Source organism: Heteronotia binoei, chromosome 5, assembly GCF_032191835.1.
Source record: "Heteronotia binoei isolate CCM8104 ecotype False Entrance Well chromosome 5, APGP_CSIRO_Hbin_v1, whole genome shotgun sequence".
Classification (NCBI taxonomy): Eukaryota; Metazoa; Chordata; class Lepidosauria; order Squamata; family Gekkonidae; genus Heteronotia; species Heteronotia binoei.
Window position 1 is genome coordinate 160,945,795 of NC_083227.1, and position 15,681 is coordinate 160,961,475.

Here is a 15,681-nt window from a genome sequence, read left to right on the forward strand (position 1 = left end):
GTGGCTCTCCTTGCAAGCAAGAGCCACAGGTGGCTGTATAAAACTCTGCAGAAGTCTTTCATTGCCAATGGATGTCCTTGCAAAGAATTCCTGTTATTCTCTTTGTATGCATACCCTGAATTTAAAGTATACACTAGGTACAAAACCAAACTCAACAGAGTTTTCTTCACCTTAAGTCACAAAAAAGACATGGGCTACCATGGGCATTTTTTTTTTCTCCTGAAGAAGAGACTTTCAGGGTAGATAATACTATGGCTCAGGGCTTTTTTTGTAGCAGGAACTCCTTTGCATATTAGGCCACACCTGCCTGATGTAGCCAATCCTCCAAGAGCTTACAGGGCTCAGTACAGGACCTACTGTAAGCTCCAGGATTGGCTACCTCAGGGGTGTGTGGCCTAATATGCAAAGGAGTTCCTGCTACAAAAAAAGCCCTGCTATGGATCAATTTGCTGAGGTCCTCATTACCTTTAAATGTGGTATGGAACACGATTGGTTAGGCTGAAAAAAAGCCAGCCAATGGTGAGAGGATGGCAGGCTGCTTTTATTCAGCTGTGTCCTCTCACTTGCAGGGATTTTCCTGTGGCTAGCCAACCCTCCCTAGGGACAAATTTTGAGACTCCCCCCCCCCCGCGCCTAATTGTCAACACTCCTCTGTGTCATCAGTGTGATAGTGGGAGACAAGGATACTCACCATTGGTGGGGGGGAGAGAAATCCACACACCCCATCCCACAGGCCCCTGCCCCTGTAAAACAAGCTCATTCTGCCAAACCAAAGGTGCCCAGCTGTGCATCGGAAGAAAGGCTCTGTGCTGGATGGTGTCAATGTACACACCAATAAATTTTATAGTTTGAGTAGGAATTAGATAGAATTTTTACAGATTCGTGCAAAGATTGAGATAGTTCAGTAGCTGAAGCGCAGTAGTAAGGTCTTCCATGAGTTGAATCAAGGAGTGAGCCACAAAGAGCCAGTTGTCGATGTAAGGGAACACTTGAATGTCCTTTGTACAAAGGTATGCTGTCACAACTGCCATGCACTTGGTGAGCACACATGGGACAGCGGAGATGCTGAAGCAAAGGGCCCGGTACTGGTAATGGGATGTTCCAAGAGCAAAATGGAGGCACTTTTGATGTTGAGGTCACATGGTAATGTGAAAGTAGGCATCTTTTAGTTCGACCAATGACATACAGGAGTTTGGGAAAATCAATTTCATGATGACCTGGAGGGTAACCACGTGAAACTTGGTTTTGGTGATGAACTGGCTAAGGTTACGCAAGTCGAATAGGTCGCAGACCACTGTCTGCCTTGGGAACAATTAAGTACTGGGAGTAAAAACCTTGGCCATGTTGATTGGTGGGTACAGGTTCTATGGCACCTTTGGACACACGTTCTTGGACTTCAGTGAGAAGTGCATGTGACAGAGAGGTGACAACATAGACTGGAACTTGAGGTTTGCGTTTGAAGTCTATCGCATATCCATGCAAATGATAGTGAGAACCCAGGTATCAGATGTGATGAGCTCCCAGTTGGTAGCAAAGGAGAGTAACCCGATTCCTGTTAATGGAGTGGTTAGTGACAACTGAGCATGATTGTGACTCTCTGAGATCTCAAAAGTAAGGCTTGGTCAATTGTGCAGGCTTTTTTGAGTTAGAGGGCTTGGGTCTTTGTTGGTAAGTGTGCTTGGAGGAGGGCTGATGTCACTTCCAGGTATCTGAGGAAGAAGTAGGGGCATGCAGCCAACGGTAAGAACATAAGAGAAGCCATGTTGGATCAGGCCAATGGCCCATCCAGTCCAACACTCTGTGTCACACAGTGGCCAAAAAATTTATACACACACACACACACACACACTGTGGCTAATAGCCACTGATGGACCTCTGCTCAATATTTTTATCTAACCTCCTCTTGAAGCTGGCTGTGCTTGTAGCCGCCACCACCTCCTGTGGCAGTGAATTCCACATGTTAATCACCCTTTGGGTGAAGAAGTACCTCCTTTAATCCATTCTAACCCGACTGCTCAGCAATTTCATCGAATGCCTACGAGTTCTTGTATTGTGAGAAAGGGAGAAAAGTACTTCTTTCTCTACCTTCTCCATCCCATGCATAATCTTGTAAACCTCTATCATGTCACCCCGCAGTCGATGTTTCTCCAAGCTAAAGAGCCCCAAGCGTTTTAACCTTTCTTCATGGGGAAAGTGTTTCAAACCTTTAATCATTCTAGTTGCCCATTTCTGCACTTTTTCCAATGCTATAATATCCTTTTTGAGGTGCGGTGACCAGAATTGCACACAGTATTCCAAATGAGACCACACCATCGATTTATACAGGGGCATTATGATACTGGCTGATTTGTTTTCAATTCCCTTCCTAATAATTCCCAGCATGGTGTTGGCCTTTTTTATTGCAATCGCACACTGTCTTGACATTTTCAGTGAGTTATCTACCACGATCCCATGATCTCTCTCTTGGTCAGTCTCTGCCAGTTCACACCCCATCAATTTGTATTTGTAGCTGGGATTCTTGGCCCCAATGTGCATTACTTTGCACTTGGCCACATTGAACCTCATCTGCCACGTTGACGCCCACTCACCCAGCCTGAACAGATCCCTTTGGAGTGCCTCACAATCCTCTCTGGTTCTCACCACCCTGAACAACTTAGTGTCATCTACAAACTTGGCCACTTCACTGCTTACTCTCAACTCCAAATCATTTATGAACAAGTTAAAGAGCATGGGGCCCAGTACTGAGCCCTGCGGCACTCCACTGCTAGTAGGTTGGTCTCCATGTTTTAGGCCTAGATGGTGTCTGGGGTTGCGAAGTGTTTACCCCAAAGTTCATAGCCCTCTTCAGACCATTGTCAACAGATTTCAATGTATCATCCTTGGGATAGCAGAAAAGACCCTCATGTCAATGGGAAGGTCTTCTATCTTGGTCTTGACATCAGATCGCAAAGCTGTAGATTGCAACCATGCATGCGGCTGTAGTGCCATAGTTGATGCTATGGAATGATAAAAATGAGAAATCGAGTGTTTAACAGTGGAGACTTGCTGTTTGGGTGTACCTAGCATCTCTTGGAGGAGGTTGGACACCTCTGTCTGCGCATCAAATGGGAGTTGTTGCAAAAGAGGAGACAGCCTTTGCAGCGATGTGTGCAAAATAGGGGAGGTAAATTTGCATCCCGGTAGCTGTGGATGTAAAAAGTAAATTTTCTTGGCAATGCCATTTATTTTGTGCCATTCTTTGACAGGTGGGGATAAAAGATGGTGCTGCTTCATCTTGGAAGAGGAATGGACAATAACTGAGTTGGGCTCTGGATGAGAAAGGAGGAACTTAGCATCACCAGGCTGAATTTTATATATGGAGTCATAGGATTTTGGAAGAGGAGAAGGAGTTGCTGGTTAGTCCCATGCTTCCTTTAGAGTAGCAATGTGCACAGCTAGCATGGGAAGTACTGAACTAGTAGGCATCCAACCTCACTCCATGTGGAAATTATATAACAACATTACTAATTGTAACAATATCTGTATTCTGTAACAATTAAAAATAGTACAAGATAGTACAAAATATACAAACTATGAGATCATAAATAAAGTTCTCCATCCACAATACACTCTTACTCCTACTGATTTTTCTGTGACCAATGTCCAAATCTATTAGAAATAATGAATGAAGTCCGACGACCAAGAGAACTGGTGCAAAAATCGTTTCGAGCCTCCAAGCCCTTCTTCCAGAGACCATCTACCCAATGTAACATGCAGTAGGTAAGTAGTGCCAAAAGTCTACATTTGTATTTCAGTATGTCTCATTCATTCAGTCTTGCTTTCACAACTATGTTTCCTTATCATTCTGGAACATGTCTGCAAATTCCATTCATGTCTGCTGACACCACTCTAATGGCAGAAAGTGAGGAGGATTTAAAGAACCTCTTGCTGAGGGTGAAAGAGGACAGCACAAAAGTAGGCTTGAAACTCAGCATCAAAAAAACTAAGATCATGGCATCCACCCCCATCACACAGCAAATAGAAGAAGAAGAAGAATTGCAGATTTATACCCCGCCCTTCTCTCTGAATCAGAGTCTCAGAGCGGCTTACAATCTCCTTTATCTTCTTCCCCCACAACAGACACCCTGTGAGGTGGGTGGGACTGAGAGGGCTCTCACAGCAGCTGCCCTTTCAAGGACAACCTCTGTCAGAGCTATGGCTAACCCAAGGCCATTCCAGCAGGTGCAAGTGGAGGAGTGGGGAATCAAACCTGGTTCTCCCAGGTAAGAGTCCATGCACTTAACCACTACACCAAACTGGGAAGACATGGAAGTCATGACAGACTTCTGGGATCCAAGATCACTGCAGATGGTGACTGTAGCCATGAAATTAAAAGATGTTTGCTCCTTGGGAGGACAGCTATGGTGAACCTGGGCAGTATAATAAAAAGTAGAGACATCACCCTGCCAACAATAGTCAAAGCTATGGAATTCTCAGTAGTAATGTATGGCTGTGAGAGTTGGACCATGAGGAAGTCTGAGCACAGAAGAATAGATGCTTTTGAACTGTGGTGCTGGAGAAGACTCTTGAGAGTCCCTTGGACTGTAAGAAGATCAAATCAGTCAGTCCTAAGGGAAATCAACCCTGACTAGAAGGTCAGATGCTGAAGCTGAAGCTCAAGTACTTTGGCTGTCAGAACTTGTGTCTGTTATATATACTGAGCTTGGTAATGTTAGCCTGACTGACTCCATATTGTAATTGCATACTAATCCTATGTCCTTGTAGCTAGGCCTGCTAACTAAATGCTTTGCACTTCAAACAAACTGTAACCACTGAAGGGTGACAGATAGCCTCTGGAAAACATCTGCAGGTATCCTTTGAAGCTAGCCTGCCAGAGCATCACAGCAGGACTCCTTCCTCCTCCGTAGAGATAAGGGACCCTGGGAGCAGACAACTGTCTCCCCGAGTGTGAGAAATGGTTTTATTGTTTCTGTTACAACCGCAAAAAAAAAAATGTATCAATCGCTGAACCTGTTATCAGAGTCAACTTGTGCCTTCCCTGAACGCAGTTCTCAATAAACGTCTTATACTTTTGCAACAAAGTAATGAGTTTCGTTTGAAGTTCTTCAAGTTCTGACATTTTGACTCTGATTCGAACCGAGATTGCTGCGGCCACAACGCAGAGTACTAACCACTATACGATCACGGCCATAAAAGACTTACTTAGCACGGTGGCGGAGGGCAAGGTGTTCACAAAGCTCGACCTCAGGGATGCATATTTTAGAGTACGGATCAATGAGGTTACCGTAGAATTGGAGCTACCCAAAATGTTTTGTAAGATCCACCCTGTTTTTCATTGCAGCCTTCTTCACAAAGATCCTGGAGCTACGTCCTGGCACCCTCGCCCTCCAGAGCCACCACCTACTCAAGTGAAGGGCCAGAGCCACCATGAGGTGCAGGAGATCCTAGACTCCAGGGTCCAGCGGGGGGTATTGTACTATCTAATAAGGTGGAAGTACTTCCCCCCTAGCTGCGACGAATGGGTCAAAGCTAGTGATGTGTCAGCCCCGCAACTGCTTAAGAAATTTCACCTACTGTACCCACACAAGCCCCGAGCGAGAGCTTAGGGGGGGCAGTATGTCAGAACTTGTATCTGTTATATATACTGAGCTTGGTAATGTTAGCCTGACTGACTCCATATTGTAATTGCATACTAATCCTATGTCCTTGTAGCTAGGCCTGCTAACTAAATGCTTTGCACTTCAAACAAACTGTAACCACTGAAGGGTGACAGATAGCCTGTGGAAAACATCTGCAGGTGTCCTTTGAAGCTAACCTGCCAGAGCATCACAGCAGGACTCCTTCCTCCTCCGTAGAGATAAGGGACCCTGGGAACAGACAACTGTCTCCCCGAGTGTGAGAAATGGTTTTATTGTTTCTGTTACAACCGCATAAAAAATGTATCAATCGCTGAACCTGTTATCAGAGTCAACTTGTGCCTTCCCTGAACGCAGTTCTCAATAAACGTCTTATACTTTTGCAACAAAGTAATGAGTTTCGTTTGAAGTTCTTCAAGTTCTGACATTGGCCACCAAATGAGAAGTGAGCACTCACTGGAGAAGATTCTGATGCTGGGAAAGACAGAAGGCAAAAGAAGAAGGGGACGGCAAAAGATGAGATGGTTGGACATCATTACTGATATAACAAACACAAATTTGAGCAGACTTTGGAGGATGGTGGAAGACAGGAGGGCCTAGCGTGACTTTGTCCTTGGGGTCGCAAAGAGTCGGACTTGACCGTGTGACTGAACAACAAACAAACATTTGTCTGTGTGGCTTTAACTCACCCTAAGCTTGTGCAGAAGTTGTGATCTTAGCATTGTCTGAAAGTTTAGTACAGGTTTTGGGGGTTAATATGTCACACCCTCACTGCACTGGGAGCTTCACAGTTGCAAGTCTTGGGAATATGCTTGATCTTTTATCCCACAATAGATTGTCTCCACCAAGCTATCACTGTCAAAATAATAGATGTTTTTTTCAAACACTATTATTTCTTATGGAACTGATTTTAAATAGATAACTGTTACAATAACATTCATTAAAGTGCCTGCAGTGAAAGCCTCTGACACCTGGGTGGTGCACACCCAGGCACACAACAAATTACAAACGATGAAATAATCACAATACAGTACAGTTCCTTCACAACAAAATATCCAGTAATCACAAAATTAAAGTACTTATCTTATGAAAGTCTCTTAAATTCTTGTATTCAAAATAGGTGAAAATTCTGGATGGAAAATAACAGTCAAGTTGATTAAGCGTCCCGGTGATGTTTCTCATTTCGGAGTCTGTCGTTCATCAGATCAGTTGTGGCTATTAAAGTGGGAACTCAGTTCTTCAGTTCTTCCATTTACAAGCAGTGAGCTAGTGTTGGATAGAGATTATAATTGGAATAAATCCAATTCCCTTCATGACAGGCTGGGAGTCTCCTCAGAGCCACCACTCCTATGTAACTGGACAGGAATTCTCCTCCTCCTCAGAAAATGTAATCCTATCCATTTCTTTTGGTCTGAATGGGAGTTTCAGCATACTACCCAATTGCTCTTGACAAAATCTCAATCCGAGTTCTGATTCAGTTTAGGCTGACTCTTACAGTGATTTCACATGGCAATTGTTTGCAAGTAGATTTTGCTATTCTTGCACAGTAAAAATCCAGTTGCAAGCATGTTATTTAGTGTTTGTGAATACTCCCTTAGTCCTTCAGTTCTGATACTGAACTCTTCCTCAGAATTGAAAGAAAACAGTTAAGGCAAGGAGTTGTTTCCCTTCACTCCAAAGGTGAACTTGACTGATTGACTTTGCAGGGCTGGATCTAGAGGGGGGCAGAGGGCGCACAAGCCCTGGAAGCCAGCAGAGGGGTGCCGAATTGGGGGGACCCCCAGGCAGGCGGGAGGGGGAGAAAAATTGGCTGCTTTTGCTGCCTCTCTGCAGGGAGACAGCAAAGGCAGCCCCGTGACTTCCCTCCCCATTTAAACACCTTGTGAGGGTGTTTAAATAGAGAAATGGAAGCCGATTGCCTGGCTTTGCAGTCTCCCCATGAGAAGGGTGTCAAGTCTGCTGTATTTCTTATGGAACTGTCTAACTCTGGTTCAGAAGCAAAGGATTCTGGGCTTGTACTGAACACCGATATGCTGCTAGCTACCTCTCCCTCCCCCCTCTTCTTAGCTGTGCCTTTGTTGTGTAGTCTGCTTTGAAATGCTGATATGTGAACAAGATAGTGGAGCCTTCTCAATCCGGGTGTCTGTGGGAGTGCGAAACGCCAAGGCTTTAGCTTGGGAACGAGGGAGTAACATTCTAGTGTGAAAATATACTGCATAGAGTGCCCCGCCGGTAGGAATCCTTTGATCTATACCTTAAAAGCTTGGTTAATGTCTATGTACTCCAGTCCTTCAATCTCTATCATGGTCTTCAGTTCTGCTTTCAATAAACTAGCAACTTTGTTTCAACCAAAGACTCGTTATTGAATCCAGCCGACTTGACAAAGGGGAGGTGGCAAAGGCAGCCCCATGGCTTCCCTCCCCATTTACACACCCCGTGAGGGTGTTTAAATGCGGAGGTGGAGGCAGATTGCCTGCCTTTGCTGTCTCCCCATGAGGCGGGAAGGCAGCAAAGGCAGGCACACAGCTTCCCTCCCCATTTAAACACCCTGCCAGGGGGGTTTAGATGAGGGGGTGAGGCAGATTGCCTGCCTCCCATTTTTTGAGTAGGGGTGCCATTTTTTGGTTTTGCCCCCACTCAAAATATATGTAGATCTGGCCCTGTGACTTTGTCATACTCACTGACTCCAGCCAACTCTGTGAGAAGCCAACTGATTGACTTCTGACTTCCCAAAATTCAACTGGCTGAAAGACTTTAAACGAAGAAAAAAGAGGGACCACTCAGCTAATCATATAGTTCTCCTCAACTGCTGCTGATGAATCAGAGGAAAGGTGGGGAAAAGAGAGCAGCTTATTAATTAAGTTCTCCATTCCAGTGAAGAGTTAAATGTTCACCTCCCAGCTCTCTGAAATGGCTGCACTAGGAAACCAGTTGTTAAGGGCAGTGCAATACACTTACCTTCCCCCTTCAGCCAAAAATGTGTCTTGGGATGCTATTTGTGAGGTTCACGGCTCCCCAAAGGAACATTACTGGGGGGAATTTGAGGGTTGCATCTGGAATGACTCTATAGTTGGAAAAAAGAAAAACTGCAACAATTATTTATTATTGTAAAAACATATTTCTCTTTAGGACAAGCACACTTTTACATGCTACCCACAGAAGCTGCTGGAATCTGTCATCAGTCAAATGTAGCAATATCAGTTCAAATGTTGTGTCAGCTAACAGTATACAATGACATTCGAAGAGGCAGTCAAGATTGCAGTCTAATGGAAATAACCAGCAGGTTAAGTCATAGCCAATGTCCATCCTTATTACCATTTCATCTGTTTGTGACAATCTTTGAAAGAGGAATGAGATGTTGTAAATATCTGATAGCATATATTCCATTCATTTAGCTTTATGCATGATGCAAAGCCCTTTCTAAGAGTTCAGCAAAACTATTCCATTCTTAGCCTGCCTTAGTGATTAGTCTGAGAGCAATGAGAGAGGAGGGAAAATGGAATGGACAGCTGATCACAATACCTAGGAGATTAGAGGAAGCATCTTGTGTTATATTTTAGAGAAAATATTAAATTAAAATTCAAATACTTTCCCATGACAGATTGTTACAAGAATGAGAAATGGCACAAACAATCCATTTTGATGACAAAGATTTAACAAACAAACAAAAAAAGGTTAATTATAATTGCACATTCCCTATGGATCTCTGAGGAGATATGACTCAGTCGATTTCATATTGACAGGTGGTAGTGTAAATTAAATGTAGTATTATGAATTCAAATTGGATTTCAAATGCTCATCATCTATACTGCAGCACGAGAATAGGTTACTGTGTGCCTTTTGCTCATCCTCATAGATTTTTCATAAGGGTGGATTTATGATCATCTTACAACATTTGTCAGCTAAGTAACGTGTTATTCTGAATATCCTGCCCCTTCTCACCTGTGATGCAAATGAACCTATTATGCTAAATAGAAGCACAGGATCAAAACTATGAGTCCCTCCTGCTGTCATTTAGAAGAACATAATCGAAGGAATTTTATTCTTTTGAAAAAGCACTTGTCAATCCTACAAATATATGTTTCTTGTTCTTTTCCATCCAAGCCAGTAAAAAAATCCAGCAAATAATCAGTAAAGACAATTATTTTATAAAGAAAAAAGGAGCGATTTTTCCCCCTTACTACCAGAGTAGCTCTAACTCAAATTGTGTAGTTTTACACAGGATGGGTCACAATAGATTTAAGGGACATAGCTTTGCTGCCAAGGAAAAAAGGGCAACCTTAAAAAAAGAAATTTAAGAGATATTTTTAGTGCTTGAGCAAGAACATAATACAGCAATAACTGACCTCTTCTGATAACAATGGAAACTGTGAGGACACTTATCTTTGACTCGATTGCGCCCAATCTTTTATGGAACAAGGGCTTCTAATCAATAAGAAAATGATCAGATAATACAGACAAATGAGCAGGATTTTACTAATTGTTCCTTTCTTTTCTTTTAAATATATATATATCTGTAGGCATGAGAGTTCATCTTTTATTTTTCTTAATTGAAACAAAAAATTCCAAAAACTCAAACACCTGCCAGTTCAGCTCATGTCCTGCTTGCAGATTGCTAACAGGTGGCTGATATTTCAAGGACTGGTTTGACAGTTTGTTGGTCCATTTTTAGCTGTTCGACAGATTGCTTCACTGTATGTCTTCCTAACAGGACAGTATAGCGCAAAGTCATGGCTACTATTTCTCCGAAGCTTTTTGATTTTTTTTTAAAATGTCAGTCTTTTCTATTGCACTATTCTATACTAACATTCTAAGGATCAGTTTCTATGACCTCTGAAGTCCCAGTTTTTATTTGTTAAAAGTGAATCCCTAATCTCTTGTCACAATCTCTGTTTCAGTTTTGTTTTGTTTTTAATTCTCAGGTTTCTTCTGTTGTGCAGTTATAAGGGCTGGGCAATTTTTAAAACTGAAATTACCACTGCAGACACCATAATATTTTGTAGTGGTGTCAATATGATGAAACGTCACCTGCATTATAGCCCTGCATTATAGCAGGGCTTTTTTTCTGGGGGAATGTGATGGAACAGAGTTCTGGAACGTCTTTGTGGAAACAAAATTCTCAAAAAATGTTATAAAGTTCACGAGGGGCACCCATGTGTTTCTCCATTTCCATCTTGAGAGTTCCGGCACCTCTTTTTTTCCAGAAAAAAAAGTCCTGTTTGTGAGGAAGCTTTTTAATGAATGAAATGTTATTGCCTAGGAAGGTGGTGAGCTCCCCTTCATTGGAAGTCTTCAAAATGTGGTTAGATTATTATTTGTTGGAGATGCTTTAGGCTCATCCTGCATGGAGCAGAGGGTTGGACTAGATGGTATGTATGGCTCCTTCCAACTCTATGATTCTATGAAATACATTTCACTAAAAAAATATTTTACTGGTATTACCAGTGTTCAGACTTTGAAGTTACATGGAACTTCAAGGTCAGAAAAACAGAAAGTATATCTGTTTTCTTTGCTATGCAGAGAACATGAGTCAAATATGAGTCAGAGAACATTAGTTTATGAGTCAAATATAAATAGAAATACTGATCTATTAACAATAACATTCAGTACCTTCAGTAATAGCTGGCACAAATATTCCTAAAATCCTTCTGAAGAAAAGAGCAAATACATTTCTTTACCATGGTACCTAATGTATGTATTATTCATACCATCTGGACAGAATTACTTAAAAGTTAACAGCTAACAAATAGAATCACACAGACAACTAAACCTTAATATATTAACAGTGCATTCCTAAATAGAGTTAACACCCAAGTCCATTGACTAGTCAATATGACTTCCGGTTTTGGCAGCTTGCCATTGAAAGCGGCTCAGACCATTGCGTCCTGAGCCGCTTCCAAATTGGTTTGTTGAGGGGTTGCCCCTTGAAGGATGACTTGACTCTGGAGCCCAGGAAGGGTCCCAGAAGGCAGGGGAATCGGAGCAGTGGATCCGAAATGCTAGCGGAGGCGGCTGCTTCCTGATCCCACTCTTCCCAAGCATCATCGTTCTGATCGCCATTTTTAAATGGCCAAAGAGTCAGCCACCGGTTTTTCTTCTTTTCTTTCTTCATTCTAGATCTTCAAGCAACTTCAAGATAAGTGATATGGATTCTTCTACTAATGAAAGTGACTTCTACTATATTTCTTCTGGATGTATGTTTGAGAAGCAGGAATAAAGAGACTGCAGATTTTAAGTGAGACAAAAGACTGAGAAAGTGGGGGGGGGGGAGAAACTCTCTCCCATTCTCTCTCAAGGCTTGCAAAAGTTTTCTTCCCATTGTGAACATTGAAATTACCTGCAGGAGACTACACCAACTTGTATTTTATATGAGACTTGGTGGCTGAATTTAATTGACTCATTGCAAATCTGATGGAAGGAGGAAAAGGCTTTGGCTTTGGAGAAGATGCCTTTTGATAAGTATATATGGATGTGAAAGAGGCTTAAAGACTTTTTGAAACAGAAGCTGAAGCACTGAAGTGCTCAAACTGTACTTATAAGGTTAATTATTTTTTAATTAACTTGTAAAAGCTGGTGGATACCTGATACTGCATTTTAGGATTTTTGTCTGTAAGAAGAACATTTTTATAATCTTGTAAAGTGGACTTAGTTTTATTTAGGTGGATTTTATGGATAGCTTTAAAACTTTAATGCTCAGGATGGGGAGTGAATTTTGATCTAACTTTGTGGATGTTATGGATATAATTTTTTGAGTTTGTTTTTCTTTTTCTTTTTGCCCTTTGTTTACCTGTGGTTGGATCATTTTTACCTGTGGATTACTTTTTATCTGTGGATTATTTTTTACCTGTGGTTGGATTATTTTTGGGTTTTTTGGTCCTGCTGGATTTCCTTCTTCTTTATGTTTGGATTATTGCTTTATTATTCAACTTTGGTTCTCATTTTCGGGACTATAAATAGGGTATTCACCCCTGGATTACAAAGTTATAATTGCCAGTTGCTGTGCTTAGAAGATATCTGAAAGTTGAGGTGGAGAGCTGGTTTGCTTTTGAACTAACATTGATGGAGACCACTAGACAGTGAACTGTGATCTTTTGTTTTGTCTTCTGAACATCTACTATGGTGAACATTTTTATTATTATTATTTTGAGTGCTGTTTTGACTAGCATAAATTGTTGAGAGAAGTTGGAAGGCTGTTTTCTTCTTAGAATTATTTTGTAGTAAGAGTATTGTTTGGAGAAGATTATTCACCTGCTATAAACAGAACATAGAATTTTAAAACAAATGTTGAAGAGATCCTATTGAACTGGTGGTTGTGAGTATGCTCACATTAATAACAATGGATAATAAAGCAGGGGGCATCCCCAAGGAAACAGCCAAAAAGAAAGAAAGATACAAAAGATAAAAACAACAGTCTAAAAAAGATAAGAAATATAATGATAAGCAAAACCTATAATGGCTTCAATTGTTTCAATTAATGTAAATGGACTTAATTCGCCTGCCAAAAGGAGAAAGACATTTAGATATTTGGCAAAAATGGAAATGGATATAATTTGCTTACAAGAAACTCATATCTTAACCAAAAATCAATTTTTTTTGAAAAATAAAAAACTTGGCATTTTGTTTACAGCAATAGATTTGTATAAAAAGAAAAGGGGAGTGGTAATTTATATTAAAGATAAATTTAACCCACAACTGCAATTTGCTTCTGAAGATGGAAGAATTTTATTAGTGGAAATTACAGTTGACAACAAGAAAATTTTGCTTGCAAATATCTTTGCTCCAAATGATCATCAAAAGAAATTTTTTCAAGATTTCCATCTTAAATTATCAAATCTGGAATATGCGGAATACTGTTTAATAGATTTCAGTGCTGTGTCTGATGGACAGTTGGATAACACAAACAGATGAAAAGTAAAGGTCCTCAGCTCCCGATAAGTTTTTGGAAATTAGCAGAAGAAATGGACTTGGTGGATGTTTGGAGATCAAGATACCCCAATTCCAGAGATTTTTCTTATTATTCTTCTAGTCACCAAACTTGGTCAAGAATTGATATGTGTTGGCTTTCTACAAGTTTGTTCAAAGACTTAGTGGACAAGGAAATTCAAACAAGAGTCATTTCAGATCATAGCCCTGTAATAATAAAACTAAAAGGTTCACGGATAAGACCATGGAAGTTAAATATTTCAATTTTGAAAGATAAAGATTTTCTCAAAGAATCTAAGGTGGAAATGGAATCCCTTTTCAAACAGAATATAACACAAGAGGTAAAGATGCAAACAGTCTGGGACACTGCTAAAGCTTTTTACAGGGGTCTTGCAATTAGATACAGTATTAAAAAAAAGAAAGAACTGAAAATTTTCAAAATTTAATGTCACAAGCTGGAGAAGCTGAGAAGAATCTTAAAAAGCAACTAACAAAATATGATTTTCAAAAAAAGGTTAAAGAAATGCAACACAAAATGAATTTAATTCTTATGGAAGAGGTGGAGATTAAATTAAGGTATGCTAAACAAAATTTTTTTGAACTTGCCAATAAGCCTGGAAGGTGGTTGACCTACAGGATGAGAAAAGAGAAGGTTAAAAGAATAATTACAACATTGAGAGATGAGAATAATAAAGAGAAATCTCAAAAACAAGAAATACGACAAATCGTGGAACAATTTTATAAAAAATTATATGAAGACAAGCAAGTTCATAAAACAGACCTAGATGAATAAACAATACAATCTTAATAAATTCACAGAAGAACAACAATTTTTTTTAATGAACCTATAATGATAAGGGAGCTTGGAGAAGCATTAACAGCTCAAAAGAATGGCAAATCACCAGGACCAGATGGATTACCTGCAGTTTTATAAAGCTTATGAAGAAACTTTACTTTTACCATTTAAACACCTCATTGAAAAGATACAGGAGGAAGGCCAAATTCCAAACTCATGGCAAGAAGCTACGATATCTCTGATTCTGAAAGAAGATAATGATTTGAAAGACATTGAAAATTACCGTCCAATTTCCTTTTTAAATGTGGATTATAATTTTTTTGCTACAATATTGGCACAACATTTGAAGAAAGTTTTACAATCTATAATACATTATGACCAAGCAGGATTTCTGCCTAAAAGGTATTTGAAAGACAATGTCAGAACAGTTTGTAATATTTTAGAATATTATGAAAATCATCCAAAGAAGCAATTGGCTTTAATTTGTCTAGATGCTGAGAAGACATTTGTCAACACTCGTTGGCATTTTATGTTACAGCAACTGAAAGGCATGGAATGTGGTGAAAACTTTTTGAGAGCGGTAGAAGCAATATACTCCTCACAAAATGCTAGGGTGAGAGTGAATGGTGAATTAACAGAAATAATTAACATTCAAAAAGGTACAAGACAAGGCTGTCCACTTTCTCCTCTACTTTTTATTTTATCCTTAGAGGTATTGAACAAACAAATAAGGGAAGATACAAGCATAAAGGGAGCTGTGATAAAAGATGAACAACATAAACTTAGAGCATTTGCTGACAACTTAGTTTTCATATTAGAACAACTAATGGATTCAATAGATGGCTTCCTAAATAAGATTAAACAATTCGGCTATTGGGCAGGACTAAAGATTAATTATTATAAAACAAAAATTTTGACAAAGAATATGACAGCGGAACAAATTCAGGGCTTCCAGCAAAAATCAGGATTTCTTCATGAAAAAAAGAATCAAATATTTAGGTGCGGTGATTTCAAACAGATGTAGCAATTTAAAAGTAGATAATTATGATAAACTACTCAAAGAAATCAAAAAAGATCTGGAAAAATGGCATGATTTGAACTTATCTTTAATGGGAAGAATAGCCCTAATAAAGATTAATATCTTACCAAGGCTACTATTTTTCTTTCAAACTATTCCAATATTTTTAAATAGTGGATTTTTTTTCAAGAACTAAATAAGATGGTTGTCAAATATGTGTGGCAAAGCAAAAAACCTAGAATTAAATAAAAGATTTTGCAGGACTCCAAATTAAGAGCAGGTATGGGTCTGCCAGACTGGCAATTGTA